At 35.5% G+C, this 25,557-nt stretch overlaps 1 protein-coding gene and 1 long non-coding RNA gene across 2 annotated transcripts in view; one reads left to right on the forward strand and one right to left on the reverse strand.

Moving 5' to 3' along the window:
• Positions 1-19,033, forward strand: part of LOC132423430 (uncharacterized) — a 101,124-nt gene extending 82,091 nt beyond the window's left edge. Inside the window, exon 3 of the long non-coding RNA XR_009518991.1 lies at positions 18,978-19,033. This is a non-coding gene — a long non-coding RNA (uncharacterized lncRNA). The remainder of the gene's footprint in view (positions 1-18,977) is intronic.
• The window catches only part of ADGRV1 (adhesion G protein-coupled receptor V1), a 565,763-nt gene that overhangs the window by 177,483 nt on the left and 362,723 nt on the right, over positions 1-25,557 (reverse strand). The window lies entirely within an intron of this gene.

The raw sequence follows: 25,557 nt of genomic DNA on the forward strand, positions 1-25,557 counted from the left end.
AACTCCAGTGTTGGAAGCCTCAGGCCAAACAACCAGTAAGACAGGAACACAATCACACTCATAAAAAAAAAAAAAAAAGACACGACAAAAAATTATGTCACAGATGAAGGAGAAGGAGCAAGTTAAAAACCTACAAGAACAAATAACTGAAGATGAAATAGGCAGTCTACCTGAAAAAGAATTCAGAGTAATGGCAGTAAAGATGATCCAGAATCTCAGAAATAGATGGAGGCACGAATTGAGAAAATACAAGAAATGTTTAACAATGATCTAGAAGAACTAAAGAACAAACAAACAGAGATGAACAACACAATAACTGAAATGAAAAATACATTAGAAGGAATCAATAGCAGAATAACTCAGGCAAAAGAACGAATAAGTGAGCTGGAAGACAAAATGCTGGAAGTAACTGCTAAGGAGCAGAATAAAGAAAAAAGAATGAAAAGAATTGAAGACAATCTCAGAGACCTCTGGGACAACACTAAATGCACCAACATTCAAATTACAGGGGTCCCAGAAGAAGAAGAGAAAAAGAAGGGGTCTGAGAAAATATTTGAAGAGATTATAGTCGAAAACATCCCTAACATGGGAAAGGAAATAGTCACTCAAGTCCAAGAAGCACAGAGAGTCCCATACAGGATAAACCCTAGGAAAAACACACCACGACACATATTAATCAAACCAACAAAAATTAAATTCAAAGAAAAAATATTAAAAGCAGCAAGGGAAAAACAAAAAATAATATACCAAGGAATCCCCATAAGGTTATCAGCTGATTTTTCAGCAGAAACTCTGCAGGCCAGAAGCGAGAGGCAGGATATACTTCAAGTGATGAAGAGAAAAACCTACATCCAAGATTACTCTACCCAGCAAGGATCTCATTCAGATTCGATGGAGAAATCGAAAGCTTTTCAGACAAGCAAAAGCTAAGAGAATTCCGCACCACCAAACGAGCTTTACAACAAATGCTAAAGAAAACTCTCTAGGCGGGAAACACAAGAGAAGAAAAGACCCACAAAAACTAACCCCCCAAAATTAAGAAAATGGTAATAGGAACATACATATTGACAATAACCTTGAATGTAAATAGATTAAATGCCCCAACCAAAAGACACAGACTGGCTGAATGGATACAAAAACAACACCCATATATATGCTGTCTACAAGAGACCCACTTCAGACCTAGGGACATATACAGACTGAAAGTGAGGGAATGGAAAACGATATTTTCCATGCAAATGGAAATCAAAAAAAGCTGGAGTAGCAATACTTATATTAGATAAAAATAGACTTTAAAATAAAGAATGTTACAAGAGACAAGGAAGGACACTACATAATGATCAAGGGATCAATCCAAGAAGATATAACAATTATAAATGTTTATGCACCCAACATAGGAGCACCTCAATACATAAGGCAAATGCTAACAACCACGAAAGGAGAACTCGACAGTAACACAGTAATAGTAAGGGACTTTAACACCCCACTTTCATCAATGGACAGATCATCCAAAATGAAAATAAATAAGGAAACACAAGCTTTAAATGACACAATAGACCAGATAGACTTAATTGACATTTACAGGACATTCTACCCGAAAGTGGCAGAATACACTTTCTTCTCAAGTGCACATGGAACATTTTTCAGGATAGATCACATCTTGGATCACAAATCAAGCCTTGGAAAATTTAAGAAAACTGATATTGTATCAAATACCTTTTTTGACCACAACACTATGAGATTGGAAATTAACTGCAGGAAAATAACTGTAAAAAACACAAATACATGGAGGCTAAACAGTGCACTACTAAATAACCAAGAGATCACTGAAGAAATCAAAGAATAAAAAATATATAGAAACAAATGACAACGAAAACAGGATGACCCAAAACCTATAAGATGCAGCAAAAGCAGTTCTGAGGGAAGTTTATAGCAATTCAATCTCACAACAAGAAACAAGAAAAATCTCAAATAAACAATGCAACCCTACACTTAAAACAAGTAGAGAAAGAAGAACAAAGAAAACCCAAAGTCAGGAGAAGGAAAGAAATCAGAAAGATCAGAGCAGAAATAAATGAAATAGAAACAAAGACAACAATAGCAAAGATCAATAAAACTAAAAGCTGGTTCTTTGAGAACATAAACAAAATTGATAAAGCTTTAGCCAGACTCATCAAGAAAAATAGGGAGAAGGCTCAAATCAATAAAATTAGAAATTAAAGTGGAGAAATCACAACTGACACCACAGAAATACAAAGGATTATAAGAGACTATTAGAAACAACTATATGCCAATAAAATGGACAACCATGAAGAAATGGACAAATTCTTGGAAAGGTACAATTTTCCAAGACTGAACCAGGAAGACTTAGAAAATATTAACAGACCTATCACAAGTAATGAAATTGAAATCTTATTTAAAAATCTTCCAACAAACAAAGGTCCAGAACCAGATGGCTTCACAGGCGAATTCTATCAAACATTTAGAGAACAGCTAACACCGATCCTTCTCAAACTCTTCCAAACAATTGCAGAGGGAAAAACACTCCCAAATTCATTCTAGGAAGCCACCATCACCCTGATACCAAAACCAGAAAATGATGTCACAAAAAAAGAAAATTATAGACCAATATCACTGATGAACATAGATGCAAAACTCCTGAAAAAAACACTAGCAAACAGAATCCAACAACACATTAAAAGGATCACACACCATGATCAAGTGGGATTTATCCCAGGGATGCAAGGTTTCTTCAATATACACAAATCAATCAATGTGATACACCACATTAACAAATTAAGGAAAAAAAACACATATGATCATCTCAACAGATGCAGGAAAAGCTTTTGACAAAATTCAACACCATTTATGATAAAAACTCTCCAGAAAATGAACAGAGAGGGAACCTACCTCAACATAATAAAGACCATATATGACAAACCCAGAGCAAGCATCATACTCAATGGTGAAAAACTGAAAGCACTTCCACTAAGATCAGGAACAAGACAAGGATGTCCAATCTCACCACTCCTATTCAACATAGTTTTGGAAGTCCTAGCCACGGCAATCAGAGAAGAAAAAGAAATAAAAGGGATACAAGTTGGAAAAGAAGAAGTAAAACTGTCACTGTTTGCTGATGACATGATACTATACATAAAAAATCCTAAAGATGACACCAGAAAACTACAAGAACTAATCAATGAATTTGGTAAGGTTGCAGGATACAAAATTAATGCACAGAAATCTCTGGCATTCCCATACACCAACAACAAAAGCTCAGAAAGAGAAATTAAGGAAACAATCCTATTTACCATTGCAACAAAAAGAATAAAATACCTAGGAATAAACCTGCCTAAGGAGGTGAAAGACTTGTACTAAGAAAACTATAAAACACTGATGAAAGAAATCAAAGATGACATAAACAGATGGAGAAATATACCATGTTCTTGGATGGGAAGAATTAATATTGTAAAAATGACGATACTACCCAAAGCAATCTACAGATTCAATGCAATCCCTATCAAACTACCAATGGTATTCTCCACAGAATTAGAACAAAAAATTTTACAATTCGTATTGAAACACAAAAGACCACAAATAGCCAACAAAATCTTGAGAAAGAAAAATGGAGTTGGAGGAATCAGGCTCCCTGATATCAAACTATACCACGAAGCTACAGTAATCAAAACAGTATGGTCTGGCACAAAAACAGAAATATAGATCAATGGTACAGGGCAGAATGCCCAGAGATAAACCCACACACCTATGGTCACCTAATTTACGACAAAGGAGGCAAGGACATACAATGGAGAAAAGACAGCCTGTTCAATAAGTGGTGGTGGGAAAACTGGACAGCTACATGTAAAAGAATGAAATTAGAACACTACCAAACACCATACACAAAAATAAACTCCAAATGGATTAAAGACCTAAATGTAAGACCAGACACTGTAAAACTCTTAGAGGAAAACATAGGAAAAACACTGTTTGACATAAACCACAGCAAGATCTTTTTTGACCCACCTCCTAGAAAAATGGAAATAAAAACAAAATAAACAAATGGAACTTAATTAAACTTAAAAGCTTTTGCACAGCAAAGGAAACCATAAACAAGAAAAAAAGACAAGCCTCAGAATGGGATAAAATATTTGCAAATGAAACAACAAAGGATTAATCTCCAAAATATACAAACAGCTCATGGAACTCAATATCAAAAAGACAAACAATCCAATTAAAAAATGGGCAGAAGATCTAAATAGACATTTCACCAAGGAAGACATACAGATGGCCAAGAGGCACATGAAAAGATGCTCAACATCACTAATTATTAGAGAAATGCAAATCAAAACTACAATGAGGTATCACCTCATGCTGGTCAGAATGGCCATTATCAAAAAAGCTAGAAACAATAAATACTGGAAAGCGTGTGGTGAAAAGGGAACCCTCCTGCACTGTTGGTGGGAATGTAAATTGATACAGCCACAATGGAAAACAGTATGTAGGTTCCTTAAAAAACTGAAAATAGAACTACTGTATGACCCAGCAATCTCATTACTGGGCATATATCTTGAGAAAACCATAATTCAAAAAGAGACATGTAGCACAATATTCACTGCAGCACTATTTACAATAGCCAGAACATGGAACCAACCTAAATGTCCATCGGCAGATGAATGGATAAAGAAGACGTGGCACATATATACAATGCAATATTACTCAGCCATAAAAAGAAACAAAACTGAGTTATTTGTAGTGAGGTGGATGGACCTAGAGTCTGTCATACAGAGTGAAGTAAGTCAGAAAGAGAAAAACAAATACTGTATGCTAACGCATACATATGGAATAAAAAAAAAAAACGGTACTGATGAACGTAGTTGCAGGGCAGGAATAAAGATGTAGACATAGAGAATGGACCTGAGGACACGGGATGGGAGGGGGAATATGGGGCGAAGTGAGAGTAGCATCAACACATGTACACTACCGAACATAAAATAGTTAGCTAGTGGGAAGCAGCGGCATAGCACAGGGAGATCAGCTCCGTGCTTTGCGATGACGTAGAGGGGTGGGATAGGGAGGATGGGAGGGAGCCTCAAGAGGGAGGGGATATGGGGACATATGTATGCATATGGCTGATTCACTTTGGTGTACAACAGAAGCTAACACAGTATTGTGAAGCAGTTATGCTCCAATAAAGATCTATTAAAAAATTTTATACACAAGAGACAACATTATATACTATTTACTGCTGGACAAAACTGTAATAAAGATAAAAAAACATAAAAAAATATAGCACATGTCTTTTCTTACTTGGGCTAAATAATAACAAATAATAAAAACTGGTTTTCCTATAAACCTCAATTCTCAGTACTTCTTAATATACACTCCCCACCCCTCCTCCACATTTTACTATGGACATTCTCACTCCTCTCTCTATGAAATGCTCTTCTCTCTACTCTCCATCTTACCCAAAACCTACTCAGTTTTTACAGGAGCAGTTCAAATTCCGCCTGCCTACTCTGATCATGACAGACTCCTAGACTTCCCTATTTTTTAGAGTGTTAACAGCACGTGTTGTCGAGTATTTATAATGGGCCAAATGTTGTCCTTTCTAATAGGAGAGTGCGTATGGGTGAAGCCAGACACACATGTTGCAATAAAATGTAACAGGTGTTGTAATAGAATATGGGGTAAAATATCAGGGGAATGCAAAGTCAAGACTGAGTAGTTCTGCTTGTGGAAGTCAAAGAAATATTCAAAGAAACAGAATTGCAGTGGCTTTGTCTACAAGTCCCATCTGCCCCACCTTCTCTTCCTAAGCTTACCTTCCACAGGACCCTGCATACTCCAAACCTGCTACTCTAACTGCATTGACTGCCATTCCCTAAAACACGTTCCATCATCTCTCAATGCTTTGCCTTTGTTCTTTGTCTTCTGTGTTGCTAGAATTGTTTCTCATCTTTCTCTGTTGAAAGTCCATTTTTCAAGGTGTGGTTGAAATGTCAACTCTGTCATGAATATACGGCTATTGCTTTCAACCATAAATAACTCTTCCTTCCTCTGAATTTTTAAAACAGGATTTTATTAACATAAGGATTGATTTTCCTACCCAGTTCTCCCAACTCTTATACAAAAATCAGCCTTAATCTCTTGGAAAACTGTCAACTCCTTAAAGGCAACAATTCAATCATATTCTCTAGTATTATTATTTTGAAATACATTTTTTTAAGAAGGAAAACATAGCAAGTATTCAGTATCCCATACAGACCCTATCATGATTTTGAGCATAGTAAGTGCTATTTTAAAAAGTTTTATTGAAGTATGATTGACAGACAATACATAATGGCACATATTTGAAGTGTATGATTTTGACACATAGATACTCCCGTGAAACCATCCTCACAAGGAAGATAATTAATGTATACCTCATCCCCAAATCTTCATCATGACCTTTGCAGCACCGCCCCCCTCCACACCACCACCACTCCTCACTTCCCCAGACAACCTGTTTTCTGTCACTACACATTAGTTTCATTTACTAGAATTGCATGCAAATGGAATCATAGGTACTTTTTTCTCTAGTTTATTTCGTTTAGTATAATTATTTTGAAATTCATCCAAAATAATGTATCAATGGTTCATTCTCTTTTTATTGTTGAATAGTGTTCTAATTACATATCCTTTCACCTGCTGATGTGTATTTGGGTTGTTTCCAGTTTTGGGCTTTTACAAAGAAAGCTGCTATGAACGTACAAGTCTTTGTATGGACATATGCTTTCATTTATTTTGAGTAAATACCTAGGAGAGGAATGGCTGGATCATATGGTAAGTGTGTATTTAATATTTTAAGAAACTGATCAATTATTTTCCCAAAGTGGCTGTAATATTTTACATTCCCATGAGAAATGTATGTATCCAGTTATTCCACATTCTCACTAAAACTTGTAATGGTTAGCTTTTAAATTTTTAGCCTTTCTAATAGGTACACAGAAGTTCCTCAGTGTGGTTTTAATTTGCATTTTCCTAATCAGCAATGATGTTGATCATTTTTTCATGTGTTTATTTGCAATCCATATCTCTTCTTTGAAGAAATTCCCACTTAACTCTTTTGCCCACTTTTAAAGTTGGTTTGTTTTTCTGTGATTGAGTTTTATGAGTACTTTCTACATTTATGATAAAAGTCTTTCATCAGATACTTGTTTGAAAATATTTTCTCCAAGTCTGTGACTTGTGTTCTCATTCTCTAAACACTGTCTTTTGAAAAACAACTTTTTAACATGGATGAAACCCAATTACGAATTGTGTCATACATTTTTGACCTTTTATAGATTATACTTTTGTTATCATATCTAAGGAAAATTTGCCGAATTCAAATTCACAAAGGTTTTCTCATATGTTTCCTAGAAGTTTTACAGTTTTTGGTTTTAAAATTAGGTCTTTGATTAATTTTGAGCTATTCTGAATACAACACAAAGTATGGTCCAAAGTTTTTTGTTCTGCAGGTGGATAACCACTTTTTTCAGTGTAATTTTTTTGAAACACTACCCTTTCTCTACTGAATTATCTTTGCATATTTTCCTATATACATGGGGATCCATTTCTAAACTCTCTAATCTTTTCCATTCATCAGTTTGTCTACGTTTACACAATACTACGTCATCTTGATTACTGTAGCTGTAGTTCTTGAAAACAGGTAGTACTAGACTCTAGTTTCTTCTTTGTCTAAGTTGTTTGGGTTATTACAAGTCATTTGCATTCCATACGAATTTTATTTTTTTATTTTATTTTATTTTTTTGCGGTACGCGGGCCTCTCACTGCCGTGGCCTCTCCCGCTGCGGAGCACAGGCTCCGGACACGCAGGCTCAGTGGCCATGGCTCACGGGCCCAGCCGCTCCACGGCATGTGGGATCCTCCCGGACTGGGGCAGGAACCCGCGTCCCCTGCATCGGCAGGCGGACTCTCAACCACTGTGCCACCAGGGAAGCCCCTCCATATGAATTTTAGAACCAGGTTATTCAATTGCTACAAAAAAGTCCTGCTGGGGTTCTGATTGGGACTGTGTTGAATCTCAACCTGGGGAGAATTGACATGTTAACAATATTGACTCTTGAGGCTCATGAACATTTTATCCTTCCATTTATTTAGGTCTTTTCTAATTTCTCTCAGGAGTGTTCCGTAATTTTCTATGCACACGTCCTTCATATATTTTAAAAAATATTCATCCCTCAGTATTTTATATTTTGCTGTTATTATAAATGGTATTTCATTAAGCTTTAATTTCTGATTGTTCATTGCTAGTATATTGACTATACATATGAATTAATTTTGTATATTAATTTTATATATTGTATTGATTGTAAGTATTGATTGCATATTGATTCTGTATATATATTCTGCAAACTTATAGAACACACTTAACTAGTTTGAATAGTTCTTCTGTAGAAAACATTATATTTTCTACATAAAGGATCTCTGAATAAAGGAAATTTTACTTATTTTTTAAAATCAGAATGGCTTTAAGTTCTTTTTCTTGCCTTACTATACTCACTGGATATAGACAGATGAATAGATAGATAGACAGGTAGATAGATACAAATACAGATACAGTGTATATATACACACAAAGGTGGTGAAAATGAACATCCTTGTTTTACTTCTCATCTTAAGGCTAAACATTTGGTTTTTCACCATAAGTATTTTTATGAGCTGAACTGTGTCCTCCCAAAATGCATATGTCCAAGTACCAAAGTCCAGTATCTCAGAATGTAATTATATTCAAATATGATGTCATTAAAGAGGTAATTAAGTTAAAATGAGGTCTTGAGGGTGGGACCTAACCCAATATGAATGGTGTCCTTATAAGAAGTGAAAATTTTGGATACAGCAATCCAGACATACAGAGGAAAAAAATCATATAAAGACAAAGGAGAAAGATGAACATCTAAAAAGCAAGAAAAGAGGGGTCAAAATGAAATCAACCTTGCCAATACCTTGATCTCAGACTTCAGACTCTAGAACTGTGAGAGAATAAATTTCTGCTATTTAAACCATCTGGTCTGTGATTTTGTAATGGAAGCCCCAATAAATTAAAACAAGTATGAGGTTAGCTATGTTTTTTTTTTCTGTAGATGCCCTTATCAGGTTGAGAAAGTTCCCCCTTCTATTCCTCCTTTGTTGGGAGTTTTTATCAGGAATAGATGTTGAATTTTGACAAAGCTATTTCTCTATTGAGATATTGAAAAATATCACTCTATTTTTGTTTGTTAATGATAAATTACATTGATTGAGACTTGAATATTAGACCAACCTTGCATTACTCGGATAGTTATCACTTTACTGTGATGTATTATCCTTTTGATTTGCTAAAATTGTATTAAGAATGTCTGTATCAATGTTCATAAGGAACATTGGTTGATAGTTTTCTTTTCTTGTAATATCTTTGTTTCATTTTGTTATCAGGATAACATTGGCTTCAGAGAGTAAGCTGGGAATCATTTCCTCCTTTTAAATTTTCTTAAAGAATTTGTGTAGAATTGGTATTTTTTCTTCCTTAAATTTTTGAGAAAATTTACCAGTAAAACCACCTTTGGACTATAATTTTCTTTGTGGGAAGATTTTTAAATATAAATTCAACTTCTTTAATAGACATAGAGATATTCAGGCAATCTATTTCTTCTTGAATGAATTTTGGTAATTTGTGTCTTTTAAAAAAATTGTCTGTTTCACCACAACTGGCAAATCTATTGATGTAAAGTCATGTATGATATTTCCTTATTATCTTTTTAAGATCTTTCCTGTAGTGATGTCATTTCTCTCTTTCCTCATATTGGTAATTTGGATCTACTTTCTTTTATTCCCCGATCATTCTGGCTAAAGGTTGATACTTTTATTGATCTTCTTAAAGAACTGGATCTTGGTTTCACTGATTTTCCATATTGTTTTCCTTCTTTCTATTTCAGTAATTCTCTTTATCATTTATTTATTATTTATTTTGAGTTTAAAAATTGTTTTTCGTTTTATGCAATCATATATTTCTTAATATAGGCATTTAGTTCTTTAAATTTCCTCTTAATACTGCTTTAACAGAATCTTTCAAATTTTTTTATATCATGTGTTCATTTTCATTCAGTTCAAAATACTCTGAAATTTTCATACTGATTTCTTTTCTGACCTATGAATTATTTTAAAGTAAGCTATTTAGTTTCCAAATATTTGAGGATGTTCCATCAATCTTTCTGTTGTTGATTTCTAATTTAATTCCATTGTAGTCACAGGACATGTTCTGTATGACTTTAATCATTTTAAATTTACTAGCCTATATTCCACGTGCACTTGATAAAAATGTATATTCTACTGTTGCTGGGCTAACTGTTCTTTAAATCACAATTAGGTCAAGTTGTATGATAACATTTTAAAGATATTCTATATTCTTACTGATTTTCTGGGTCTTTTTCTTTCAGTTATTAAAGAGAGGTCTTTAAATTACCAACTGTAATTGTGAATTTGTCATTTTTTCCTTGTAATTCTATCAGTTTTACATGGTATATTTGGAAGCTTTGTTATTAAGTATGTGAATATTTAGAATTACTATATCCTCTCAACAAACTGACCCTTTTATTATTATGGAATAAACTTCTTTCTCTCTTATATTATTCTTTGCTCTGATATCTACTTTGATGTTAATACAGTCAATCCAATTTTTTTCCATCTTTTTACTTTTAACCTAAATATATGTGGCTTTACATTTGAAGGATGCTTCTTGCAGGCAACATATAGCTGTGCCCTGCTTTTTATTCATTTTGAAAAATCTCCATTTAAACAGCATATTTAAGACCACTTGCATTTAATGTGATTTTGTGGGCTAAAGTTAAAATCTATCATCTCGTTATTTGATTTTTAGTTGTCACATCTGTGAAAATTATCTGGTGATAATTTTAGCTTTAATATATGTGAAAACATCTTTACTTTGAAAGATATTTTGGTTAACAGGTTTTTTTCTCCTTCAGTACTTAAGCATGGTTTCTACTATCTCCTCACTTACATGATTTCTGACAAGAAATCTGCTGTATGAAATTATTTCTTTTTTGTAATTTTTGTTGCTTTTAATATTTTCTCTTTATCACTGGTTTTAAGCAATTTGATCATGATGTGCCTTGATACAGTTTCTTTATGTTTCTTCTGTTTGTGATTCATTGCAGTTCTTTCAACTTCTTGAATCTGTAGGTTTACACTTTCAACAAATTTGAAAATTTGTAAATCATTATTTTTTCTTTTTCTTTCTTTTTTTTTTTGTGGTACACGGGCCTCTCACTGTTGCGGCCTCTCTCGTTGCGGAGCAGTCTCCGGACGCGCAGGCTAAGCGGCCATGGCTCACAGGCCTAGCCGCTCCACGGCATGTGGGATCTTCCCGGAACAGGGCATGAACCCGTGTCCCCTGCATCGGCAGGCAGACTCTCAACCACTGCACCACCAGGGAAGCCCTAAATCATTATTTTTTCAAATGCTTTTCCCCAAGTCCTCTGCATATCTCCGGAGTTCTTTTTTATAGTTTTTTCTTCTCCAGTACTCTGTCCTGCAAACTCTAGCTGCCTTGGTTTCCCAAGACTCTCATCTTGTCTCCTTAACTCTGTGGGTCTGGGAGGAGTGACCAAGATGATGGAGTAGGAAGACCCTGAGCTCACCTCATCCCATGGGCACACCAAAATTACAACAATCTACACAGTTACTATTGATGAGAAAGGCTAGAAGACTAGCAGAAAAGATCTACAACTAAAGATAGGAAGAAGGAACAACATCGAGATGGGAAGGAGGGGCGGAGCTGCATACTCTCAGGTGGGCAACACACATGGAAGAGAATAATTACAATTGCAGAGGTTCTCCCCAAGGAGCAAGGGGTCTAAGCCCCACACAGGGCTCCTCAGCCCAGGGGGTCCTGCACTGGGAAGAAAGACCTCAGAATGTTTGGTTCTGAAGGCCAGCAGTGCTTAATTTTAAGAGTCCCAGAGGGCCGTAGTAAATAGAGACTTCACTACTAAAGGGTGCACACAAAATCTCACATGCCCTGGGAGACAGGGTAGAAGGAATAATTTGAAAGGATCCTGAGTCAGACACACCTGCTGATCTTGAAGAGCCTCCCAGAGAAGCAGGAGCAACTGAAATTCACCCTGGAGACATAGACACTTGTGGCAGCTCCTTCTGGGAGTTTGTTCTACCATGTGAACACTGGTTCTGGCAAGCATCATTTTGCAAACCTCACTCCAGCTTATTAGCACAGGGACCCAGCCCCGCCAAACCAGGACCTGGCTCTGTCCACCAGAGGGCCCAGGAACCAGCCCTGCACACCAGTGGGCTGACAGAAACTCTGGGACCCTTCAGGCTCTGAAGCCAGAGAGCCTGGAATTCAGCTCCACCAACCAGTGAGCTGACACTAGCCCTGAGACCCCCTAGGCCACAGCCCAACCTACCAGCAACACAAAAGTAGCTGCAAGACCCCCTGGCCTTGCAGCCAGAGAACCTAGGACATGGCCCACACACCAGCAGGCCAACATCAGCTCTGGGATATCTTGGGCTCCTCAGCTAGCTGCCCTGATATCTGGCCCCACCCACCATCAGGCAGACACCAGCTCTGGGACCCCCAGGGCTCTGTAGCCAGAGACTCTGGTACCTGGCTTTGCCCACCAGCCAGATGGCACGAGCCCCAGGACCCCATGGGGCTCTGCAGTCTCTTCATGACCCGGCCCCACCCACCAGTGGCTGGAAGCCTCCTCACAAGGCAGGGCCTGGCAACGAAATGGACAGGGCCAGCCACACTGACCAGGCTACCCACAGTAGGCAGCCCACCACAACAGAAGAACCCACACATCCCAAACAGGGGGCACCATTAATGCATACATCTCTGGTGACCAGAGGTGAATGTGTTTCTAGGACACATAGGACATCTCCTACAAAAGGCCACTTCTCTGAGATCAGGAAATGAAACAATCCTACCAAATACACAGAAATAAAAACGGCAAGTCACACAATATAGGGTGACATAGAAACACGTTCCAAATGAAGAAACAAGATAAAACTCCAGAAGAAAAACTAAGTAGAATGGAGATAAGCAATCCACCCGATAATGAGTTGAAGACAATCATCATAAAGATGCTTAAAGAACGAGCAAGAAGATTGGAGGAACAGAGTGAAAAGTTATTAGTTCTTTTAAAAAGTTAGAAAACGTAAATAAAATAGAACCAAACAGAGATGAAGAATTCAATAATAGGTATAAAAAATACACTAGAAGGAATCAAAACGTTAGATGATACAGAGGAATGGGTCAATGAGTTGGAAGACAGAGTAGTGGAAATCACTGAAGCTGAACAGAAAAAAGGAATTAAAAAAATAAGGACAGTTTGGGACATCAAGTGTACTAACATTAGGATTACAGGGGTCCCAGAAGGAGGAGAACGAGAAAGAGGCAGAGAATATATTTGAAGACATAACAGTTGAAAACTTCCCTAACCTAGGAAGGACATCCACGTCCAGGAAGCACAAAGAGACTCAAACAGGATCAAGATAAAAGCAACCCACCAAGACACCTTGTAATTAAAATGGTAAAAATTAAAGATAAAGAGAGGATTTCAGAAGCAGCAAGGGAAAAGCAACAAGTTACAAACAGCTGAACTCCCATAATGCTATAAGCTGACTCCTCAGCAGAAACTCTGAAGGTCAAAAGTGAGTGCCATGATATATTTAAAAAGGTGAAAGGGAAAAGTCTACAACCAAGAATATTGTACCTGGCAAGGCTTTCATTCAGATTTGATGGAAAGATCAGAAGTTTTACAGACAAGCAAAAGCTAAAAGAATTCAGTACCAGCAAACCAGCTTTACAAGAGAGGTTAAAGAAACTTCTCTATGAGGAAAAGACAAGGCCACTACTAGAAACATGAAAATAACAAAAGAGAAAGTTTCTTCATTAAAAACATATATACAGTATAGGTAGTAAATCAACCATGTATAAGGATAGTAGGAAGGATAAAGACAAAACTGTAAACTCATGTGTATCCATAGTAAGTAGTTAATAAATACAAAAAACAAAAAGATGATAAATATGATGTCAAAAACAGTAAAAATGGGTAGGGGGAGTAAAAATGTAGGGTTGTTAAAATGCATTTGAACTTACGAGATCAGCAACTTAATCAAATATATATAGTATACTATATATACTATATACTCACTTTTATCTAATCGTAACACTAAAGTAATCATCAAATCACAAGGGAAGAGATCAAAAGAAGAAGAAAGGAACAAAAAAGAACCCCTGACAATTAATAAAATGGTGGTAAGTACCTATCAATAATTAATTTAAGTGTAAATGGACTAAATGTTCCACTCAAAAAGCACAGCGTGGGTGAACAGATATGAAAATAAGACCCATCTATATGCTGTCTACAAGAGACTCACTTCAGATCTAAAGACACCACAGACTGAAAGTGAGGAGATGCAAAAAGGTATTAATGCAAATGGAAATGCAAATAAAGCCAAGGTAGCAATACTTATATCAGACAAAATAGACTTTAAAACAAAGACTGTAACAAGAGAAAAAGGACATTACATAATGATCAAGGGATCAATCCAAGAAGATATAACTATTATAAATATATATGTACTCAACATAGGATCACCTAAATACATAAAGCAAATATTAACAGACATAAAGGGAGAAATTGACAGTAACACAATAATAGTAGGGGACTTTAACACCTCACTTACATCAATGGAAAGACCATCCAGTCAGAAAATCAATAAGGAAACACTAGACTTAAATAACACATTAGACCAAATGAACTTAGTAGATATATACATAGAACATTCCATCAAAAAGCAGCAGAATACAGATTCTTTTCAAGTGCACATGCAACATTCTCCAGGACAGATCACATGCTAGACCACAGAGCAAGGGTCAGTGAATTTAAGAATACTGAAATTATATCAAGCGTCTTTTCCAACCACAATGCTTTGAGACTAGAAATCAACTACAAGAAAAAAAACGCTGCAAAAACCACGAACACATGGAGGCTACACAGTATGCTACTAAACAACCAAGGATCACTAGAGAAATAAAAAATTACCAGAGATAAATGAAAAAAATCCACAACAATCCAAAATCTAAGGGATGCAGCAAAAGCAGTTCTAAGAGGGAAGTTTATGGTGATACAAGCCTATCTTAGGAAACAAGAAAAAAATCTCAAATAAACAACCTTAAACCTAAAGGAACTAGAAAAAGAAGAACAAACAAGACCCAAAGTTAGTAGAAGGAAAGAAATCATAAACATCAGGGCAGAAATAAATAGAGACTACAAAAACAAAAGAAAAGATCAATGAAACTAAGAACTCATTCTTTGAAAAGATAAACAAAATTAATAAACCTATAGCCAGACTCATCAAGAAAAACAGAGGGCCCAAATCAATAAAATCAGAAAAAAGGAGAAGTTACAACTGACAGCACAGAAATACAAAGGAAAATAAGAGATTACTATAAACAACTATACACCAATAAAATAGCCTACAAGAAATGGACAAATTCCTAGAAATGTTCAATCTCTCAAGAGTGAACTAGGAAGAAAATGAAAATATGAACATACCACTTACCAATAACAAAACTCAATTAGTGATAAAAATACTCCCAACAAACAAAAGTTTAGGAACAGATGGCTTCATAGGTGAATTCTAGCAAACATTTAGAGAAGAGTTAATACCTATCTTTCTAAAACTATTCCAAAAAACTTCAGAGAAAGGAATGCTTCTCAACTTACTGGAATGCATTACTCTGATACCAAAACCAGACAAAGATATCACACAAAAAAAGAGAAAATTACAGGTCAGTATCATTGATGAATATAGACGCAAATATCCTCAACAAAATACAATATATTAAAAGGATTACACACCATGATCAAGTGGAATTTATCCCAAGGATGCAAGGATGAATCAATATTTGCAAATAAATCAATGTGATATATCATATTAACAAACTGAAGAACAGAAAACATATGATCATCTCAATAGATGCAGGAAAAGCTTTTGATAAAATTCAACATCTATGTATGATAAAAAACCTCTCAACAAATTGGTTTCGAGGGACTACACCTTAACATAATAAAGGCTATACATGACAAGCCCACAGCTAACATCATACTCAAGGGTGAAAAGCTGAAAGCATTTCCTCCAAGATCAGGAACAAGACGAGTATGCCCACTCTTACCACTTTTATTCAACACAGTATTGGATGTCCTAGATACAACAGTCAGACAAGAAAAAGAAATGAAAGGAATCCAAATTGGAAAGGAAGATGTAAAACTGTCACTGTTTACAGATGACATGATGCTATAACATAGAAAATCCTAAAGATGCCACCATAAAATAGAATTCAACAATGAATTCAGTAAAGTTGCAGGACACAAAATTAAAATACAGAAATCTATTGCATTTCTATACATAGCAACTAACTATCAGAAAGAGAAATTAAGAAAACAGTCCCTTTTACAATTGCATCAAAAAGAATAAAATGCCTAGGAACAAATATAAATAAGGAGGTAAAAGACCTGAAATTGAAAATGACACAAACAGATGGAAAGATATACCATGTTCATGGATTGGAAGAATTATTATTGTTAAAATGACCATACTATTCAAGGCAATCTACAGATTCAAATGCAATCCCTATCAAAATACCCATAGCATTTTCCACAAAACTAGAACAAATAATTCTAAAATTTGTATGGAATCATAAAAGACCCGAACAGCCAAAACAATCTTGACAAACAAGAACAAAGTTGGAGGCATCACATGCCTTGATTTCAAACTACACTACAAAGCTACAATCATCAAAACAGCACAGTACTAGCACAAAAACAGACACAAAAATGGATGGCCCAGAATAGAGAGCCCAGAAATGAACCCACACTTACACAGACAATGAATCTATGACAGAGGAGGCAAGAATATACATGGGGAAAATACAGCCTCTTCAATAAATGGCATTGGGAAAACTTGACAGCTATGTACAAAAGAATCAAACTGGACTACTCTCTCACACTATGCACAAAAATAAATTCAAAAGGATTAAAGACATAAATATCAGACCTGAAACCATAAAACTTCTAGAGAAGAACATAGGCAAGCTCTTTGACACTGGTCTCAGTCATATATTTTTGGATGTGTCTCCTCATTTGTAAGGGAAACAAAAGCAAAAATAAACAAATGAGACTACATCAAACTAAAAAGCTTTTGCACAGTGAAGGAAACTATGAACAAAATGAAAAGGCCACCTACTAAATGGGAGAAAATATCCGCAAATTATACATCCAATAAGGTGTTAATAACCAAAATATACAAAGAACTCATACAACTCAACATCAAAAAAAAAACAAACAACCTGACTGAAAAATAGGTAGAGGATCTGAAAAGACATTTTGCCAAAGAAGACATATAGATAGCCAACAGGCACATGAAAAGATGTTAAACATCATTAATCATCAGGGACATGCAAATCAAAACCACAATGAGATATCACCTCACACCTGTCAGAATGGCTATCAGAAAGACCACAAATAACAAATGTTGGCAAGTATGTGGAGAAAAAGGAACCCCTGGGCACTGTTAGTGGGAATGCAAGTATGGAAGCTCCTCAAAAAATTAAAAATAGAATCACCAAATGATCCAGCAATTCCACTCCTGGGTATTTATCCAAAGAAAACAAAAACACTAATTTGAAAAGATATATGCAGCCCTCTGTTCACTGCAGCATTATTTACAATAGCTAAGATATGGAAGCAACCTAAGTGCCCATCAATAGATGGATGGATAAAGATGTGATATATATTGGAATATTACTCAGCCATAAGAAAGAATGAAATCTTGCCATTTGCAACAACATGAATAGACCTAGAGGACGTTAGGCTGAGTGAAATAAGTCAGAGGAAGACAAATATTGTATTATTTCACTTGTGTGTGGAATGTAAAAAAAAAACAAATGAACAAACATAAACAGAACTATAGATACAGAGAACAAACAGGAGGTTGCTGGAGGGGAGTGGGTGGAGGAAAGAAGTAGGTTATGGAGATTAAGAGGTTGCAAAATAAATAAGTTACATGTATGAAATGTACAGTGTGGGGAATATAGTCAATAAAAATGTAATATATTTTATGGTGACATCAGAACTAGATTTCTCATGGTGACCATTTTTGAAATGCACAGAAATACTGAATCACTGTGTTTTGTAACAGGAACTAACATAGCGTTGTAGGTCAATTATATTTCAAAAACAAGCAAACTTATAGAAAAAGAGATCAGATTTGTAGTTATCAGAAGCATGTGGTGGGCAGATGAGGAACTGGATGAAGGCAGTCAAAAGGTACCAACTTCCAATTATAGGATAAGTACTAGGGATGCAATGTACAACATGGTAAATATAATTAACAGTGCTTTATGTTATGTGTGAAAATTGTTAAAAGACTAAATCTGAAGAGTGCTTACCACAAAAAAAGGCAAGGGTTTACCTCATATATTACATTATATTATATCATATATCATATATCTTATATTTATTTATCTCTATGTTGACTGAGGTGCTGGAAATATCTTTTGTGAATCTAGCTGCTGATTACACAAATGTGTGTGTATATGTACATATATACGTGTGTGTGTGTGTGTGTGTGTGTGTGTGTGTATATATATATATATATATATATATATAAAACTTCATCAAACTATATGCTAAAAAAGTTCTGTGAGTCTGCTGGACTCCACCTGGGTTCCTCCTCCTTCTGCCACAGGCTGGAAACTCTCATAAGGCAGTATTTCAGGACAATTGTTAAGCTCACTTTCTTTCCCACACCTCAGGAATCACTATACTTCACTGCTTGATCTCCAGTCTCTTGAAAATTGTTACTTCAGTTTTTTAATTTAAAATATTAAAATATTTTTTATTTGTTTCAGATTCGAGGGTAAATCTGATCCCTGTCATTTCATCTTAGCTTGAGGCAGAATCCAGTAGGTATTCAAGGTATTGGATCTTGTTATTAGTACACTTTTTTTTTAATTAAAATTTTTCTGTTGTTATGGTGCTCTGTCTTAAGCTCAACTAAAAAGCACTGAAATCTAGATTATCAATATAATCTCTTTTGTGAATTTTTATAGCTCACTTTTTCTAACATACTCAGCTTCTCTTGACCACAAAAAGTTTTACACTCTCTTCTTTCAAAGTTAGCTGGTAAGTAAGCTATTTTACACATTAGTTTCAATGACAAAAAACAAGATATTTTAAGTTTAAAAAAAAATCACAAAATGCTGAGCTCTGAATTATCTCGGTTACTTGTAAATCATTTATGTCTGCAAAATACTTATTCATGGAGAATTGTGTATAACTTTAATCTGATGCTAGAGACAAAGAGACCTCTGCATGCTGCTGATGCACTGGCCACAGTGGCAATGCCAAGTGTGTCATCACAAGTGTAATGACATTTCCATGACACTAATGCATTCTGTGGTAACAGACTCCCTTTTGTTTAACTTTTTATCAGCATTACCTGTGCAATTTTAAAAATTATTTGAAAAAACATTTAAAATTGTCTGAAGAACTTTAACACAGTATTAAACATAAAATATCAAGAGAACTTAGTGATAATCCTTAATTCCTTATGCAGTAGTATAGAAGCCAGAAGTGGAAAAGTAACTCTGAGGAAAGGTTATCAATTTTTTTTTTTTCCTGCTTGACTGTGCCCAAAAGAGGTTGCCAGGAGGATGTTCCTAAGAACACAGCACTTGGAATAATGTCTTAATTTCTTATATCTTTTCTTCATTACCTTGTGATCACACAGTATGTTTGCGACTATTTTTTTTTCTGGGCTAGCGTATTTTTCACTTGTATTTCTACCCTAACCCTTAAGAGAGTGCTTAAGTGTCAGGAATGTTCTGTCAATACCAAATCTTAATTTTCACTATTATTAAAAATATCTGACTTAACATTCTAATTATTTTCACCGATTTCACACAGCTATTATTGTCGTACATTGGCTAGAAGACTTTAAACATTCTTGAATAGCTTTCTTATGGTCTTCATGTCAAGGAATACAAAATCTATTATGTTCCCTTTCACGACTTTCTCCCTTCCTTTCTTCCCTCCTCCCAACCTCCTCCCTCCCTCCCTCCCTCCCTCTCTTCCTTCCGTCTCAAACAAATCCCAACTCCCTGTACTTTATACTTACTTTGACTATTATATAAAATGCATGGAATCAAAGACCCTTGAATGATAAAGTAAATATGGCTGTGAATGCCTAGGTGTGTCAGGAAGGTGTTTTATGCAAGTTTCTGGCAACTACTGAATGTCACAAACTGGTCTCAACAGGTTTTTATAATTATTACTTTTTTATAGCTGTCATAGTGAAAATACAATAAAAAAATGAATCAACATATTTATAGTTTTCACATGGCACATTCTGTACATGTCCTGTCTTCAGTGTATCCTCGTTCCTAACTGCTGTAAATAACACAGATCTCCTACTCATGCTGCATGGTACTGTCAGAACACAAGTAAATCAGTAGCTCTTAGTCAGAAGCAGATGGAGATTGGGAGTGTTCACTCAAACTGTAGACACAGTCAGATTATCTGTTTAGGTATATGACTTAAAAAAAGTTGGTCTATAAAATGTTGTTAATTATCATTAAAAAATAAAAACCTTATGGCTTGTCTATAAACATCTTAATTTTGTTCCTAGCTCATCTTTGGTAAAGTAGATTGCTTGGGACATATGCCACCGAGAGAAAAAGACATTTTAAAAGGCCATCTTGTCAAAGACACCAGAATTTCCAAAAAATCTAACACTCTCTTAGTCCCCATTTCTGATTTTTTGAGTTATTTTATTGTGTTTTTACTTCTTTGTTTTTCTTTAAAGAGTAATCTCTCTGAGAAACATATCTTTAGGAGTCATTCATTAACACCAAGACCAGTCTTTTTTATCTGGCACATAGCCAAAGAAGTAAAAACTTATTTTTAATGGTAATAATAATAATTTCCATTTAATGAATGGCTATTATGTGCCAGGTACTATGCTAAATGTCCTACAAGATATTATTTCATCCTATTCCTAAATAATCCAGGCAACTTAGAGATCATTGCTTCCATTTTATAGAGGAGAACACTGAGGCTTTATAAAAGTTTTAAAAAACTTTTTAGGATTTTACATAGTTTGTGGGTATCTAATATATTGTTATCTTTAAAAATCAATGTCAGATTAACAGTTACCCCAATATTTGTTTAAATATATGAAGTACTTTTTGTTTACTATTGATAATTATTTGATCAATCCACTGGCATAGTTAAAATTAAATAAGCATGGCAGAAATTTAATTCACAATTAGGAAAACTAAACACATTTTTAAAGACCTTTAAAGAAAGAAGCTTTTATCTTTCATCTAGATTTTTAAGGAATAAAAAAACAAAATATGGGTTCGCCAAAAAGTTTGTTCGGGTAACATCTTACAGAAAAAGCCAAACAAACTTTTTGGCCAACCAAATACATTTTCTACAACCAGTACCATACTCTTTCTTTCTTTCTTTCTTTTTTAATTGGGGTATAGTTGTTTTACAACGTTGTGTTAGTTTCTACTGTACAGCTAACTGAAGTTCTTATGTTACTCTTTGCACCATTTCCCCTTTTAGAATTATGCAAGAAAATTATAACAATTATTACAAAGGAAAGGCATACATTATTTTCATGGTTAATTAGTTTCAATTCATACTTTTACTTCAAATCAAATCAAATAGCTAAACTTCTATACACAACTTTTTAAACTTTTCACTTGAATTGCTATTCTTCAAATGCAGGGCAAGTTGCATTGACCTTATCCGTAATTTCACAGAGGTCATTAGATTCATTAGTAGCAAAATAGATGCATCTGCAGGGTCTAGAGCAACAACAGCATATCTGGAAAGTGACATGACTGAATCAATTCTGGTGAGGGATATGTATTATTTAGAAAAAGACAGCTCAAATAAATGAAGCCTGCTCTACGTGTAGAACATGTGGCCCTCTGGAAGAAACAGGATACCTGTGATACAGAGTGAGGGCTCCTGAGGTATTATAGCAGTTTGTAATCGCATTAGTCAGCCCACAAGAACTAAAGCATCTAATCATCTGCTCATAAGGAAACTGAGAAGTTGAGTATTATATGAACAAGCCATGTTCTTTTATCAGACAACATAAATCTATGATGAAAACAAAAACTAAGATTACACATTTTATTCAAATCAGAAGAATAAGTGTGTATACCTAGATTTCTCCACTGTACCATTAATCCAGCAAGGTTGTGCTCTGGACACTGCAAGTAACAAAGCTCATTGCCTGATGGGATGAAGGAAAGGGCCAGAATTGTAGAATTTAGGCTGGCCTATTTTAGTATTTCCAGTTCATAAAAATCTTTGGAAAAAAGTGAAGCCACGAATGCAAATTTCATCTGTGTTGTCATGAGAATCTGCTAAAGACATTTAATATTTGAAATTAAAGGGCAAGTTAAAATTAATTTCAAAAAATTGAAGTTAAAGAGAGTCTCAAATTGGAACGTTGATGAACAGCTAGCAACTAAAGACTCCAGTTATTTCCAATCGGTAAATAACATGTTAGTTAATAAAATCATATTTTAAAGAAATAGAGGATACTATGGTATAAATGAAGTCACATTTCCTACGAGTTTCTCAGATTTTTCTCAGTTTGCATTGTGTTTTAATTTTGCATAATTGTTCTTAAAGTAGAAACATCAGGATGTTTAGCAATTGTCGAGAGTCTTCATTATTTGAGTAGGTCAGTTAATGCAAAACCAAAACCAAAACCTGCACTAAAAATAAACTAGTTCCTCCAAGAAGACCCAATATTCCTGGGTCTAGAAGTGAGTACATAAACCTCAGAACTGTCTGAAACTATTCAGTATTATGGGGACATTGGGCAATGTTTTTTTTTTTTTAATATTTTTTTAATTACTTAATTTATTTATTTTTGGCTGTCTTGGGTCTTCGTTTCTGTGCGAGGACTTTCTCTAGTTGCGGCAAGCGGGGGCCACTCTTCATCACGGTGCGCGGGCCTCTCACTATCGTGGCCTCTCTAGTTGCGGAGCACAGGCTCCAGACGCGCAGGCTCAGTAGTTGTGGCTCACGGGCCCAGTTGCTCCGCGGCATGTGGGATCCTCCCAGACCAGGGCTCGAACCCGTGTCCGCTGCATTGGCAGGCAGATTCTCAACCACGGCGCCACCAGGGAAGCCCCAGGGCAATGGTTTTTTTTTTAAATTTAATTTTATTTTTGGCTGCGTTGGTCTTCAGTGCTGTGCGCGGGCTTTCTCTAGTTGCGGCGAGTGGGGCTACTCTCCGTTGCGGTGCGTGGGCTTCTCATTGTTGTGGCTTCTCTTGTTGTGGAACACGGGCTCTAGGTGCACAGGCTTCAGTAGTTGTGGTGCACAGGCTTAGCTGCTCCGCGGCATGTGGGATCTTCCCGGCCAGGGATCAAACCTGTGTCCCCTGCATTGGTAGGCATATCCTTAACCACTGCGCCACCAGGGAAGTCCCTGGGCAATGTTTTGACTCAAACAGGGAGGAAAGTAATCAACACTTATTGGGTTTCTCAGGTGTGGTGGGCTTTCTGTGGTTTCTGTAGATAGGTTATTTCATTTTAATCTTCGTAACAGTCCTATTAGGTTATTACCCTTGTGTGATAGCTAAGGAAACAGAAACTCAAAGGCTTTACAGCTAACCAATGACAGAATTTGGATTGGACTTATCTGACCACTAACTCAATGCTCTTTTTGCCATTCTCTGCTGCTTTTATGCTGTTTCAATGATAACTGCTAAAATTCAGGCAAGGACTGCCATTAGTTCTTTGAATGTGGAGACAGAATTGAGATTTGCTGCATGGCTTTAAAGAACATTTCTGTTAATACCAGTGTTCTCATATACTTGGTCAAAGCTAATGACTCTCACAAGTGCTTCAACCTGTTCTTTTCAATGAATAAATTTTATTAAACTGTTTTAAATTTATATTAATACTAAAATTTATATCTTGAACTGATAAACTAGGTGACATAATTATCAACATAAAATCCAAGTGCTTCTCTTTTACAATTTTTAAAAATGAAGAATTCCTTCTATAGACCATTCAGCAGCATAAAGGAAATAACACAAAAGAGGGCTATGTATAAGAAAACAGGGCGAGTCAACATAAACAGGTCAAGATCTACATAAAAGTTTACTCCTGTATCTAAATGGTAGGCATTTGAGGGGATATTTTGGTATTATCCTCTTATTATTATCCAAACAGAGAATTCGTGCCCCAAAGAAGAAAATCTTATTCTCCTGAGAGGGTTAAAAAAATACTATTTGAAATAAGACAAGGACTTAGGGAAGATGAATTGTACTTGATCATATTATACATGTTGGGTATCTACAGATCAGCCTTATAGCAGCTTCAGGTATCCAGGATGATTCAAACTTCAAAGTTGTTCACCTTCCCACATATCCCAATCTTTCCCATGGTCGCACCCTGAGGCACAAATGAGATTTAACACAATGACCACCCTTGGACAGAAAGTTGTAAGAAAAATAAAAAGGGCTCAGAGAGAATAAATGGTAGCCCATGATTGATCACAAGGAAAAGAGCATGCCAACTGCCTAATGATGTCCATAAACAGTCAGCTGTGTGGAACTAAAGTGAGGATTCTCTGGAGAAGTGGCAGAAACCAAAAGAAAACCAGAGAGAAAACACTGAGGTGGAGGGGTGGCAGCAGGACAGAGGTTAGAAGTGGAGCACTATTTTGGCAGCAAAGTCAGCACTAAAATAGAGAGAGAGAATTTTTAAAGATTCAGTGTAGACTATGGGCAACTATCACTTTTTTGTATAATGGAATTTTGGATGTGCATAAAAAATTTTCATTAATTTTAAGCCTGCATAGAAATTTCCACCTTTCATCTTTAGAGAAAATTTCTACTTTAATAATGACAATTGAGCTTTATCTATATTGCCATTGATTGGCATGAGAGTACTACAGCAAATAATCCATTGTGTGGAAAAATTAATATATCTTTATATACAGCATAATATATATCCTTAAAAATAGCTCCAACTCCATGTAATTGGATTTAATAAATTCTCAGCTCAGATTTAAGCACTTTGAGGGCAGCAGGGCTCATGTCTTGTTTATTGAGGTAACCCTAATACTTAGTACACTGGCTAAGATCTAGTGAGAATTTATAAATACTTGTTGAATATTTATTATTTAATTTAAAGAAATATTTATTATTTAAAGCAATAATTTAGAGAGTGTCATACAGAGTGAAGTCAGAAAGAGAAGAGCAAATATCATATAATAACACATATATGTGGAATCTAGAAAAATGGTACAGATGATCTTATTTGCAAAGCAGAAATAGAGACATAGATGTAGAGAACAAACTTATGGATACCAAGGCGGAAAGGGGAAGGAGAAATTGGGAGACTGGGATTGACACATATACATTACTGATACTATGTATAAAAT

Source organism: Delphinus delphis, chromosome 3 (assembly GCF_949987515.2).
Source record: "Delphinus delphis chromosome 3, mDelDel1.2, whole genome shotgun sequence".
NCBI classification, from domain to species: Eukaryota; Metazoa; Chordata; class Mammalia; order Artiodactyla; family Delphinidae; genus Delphinus; species Delphinus delphis.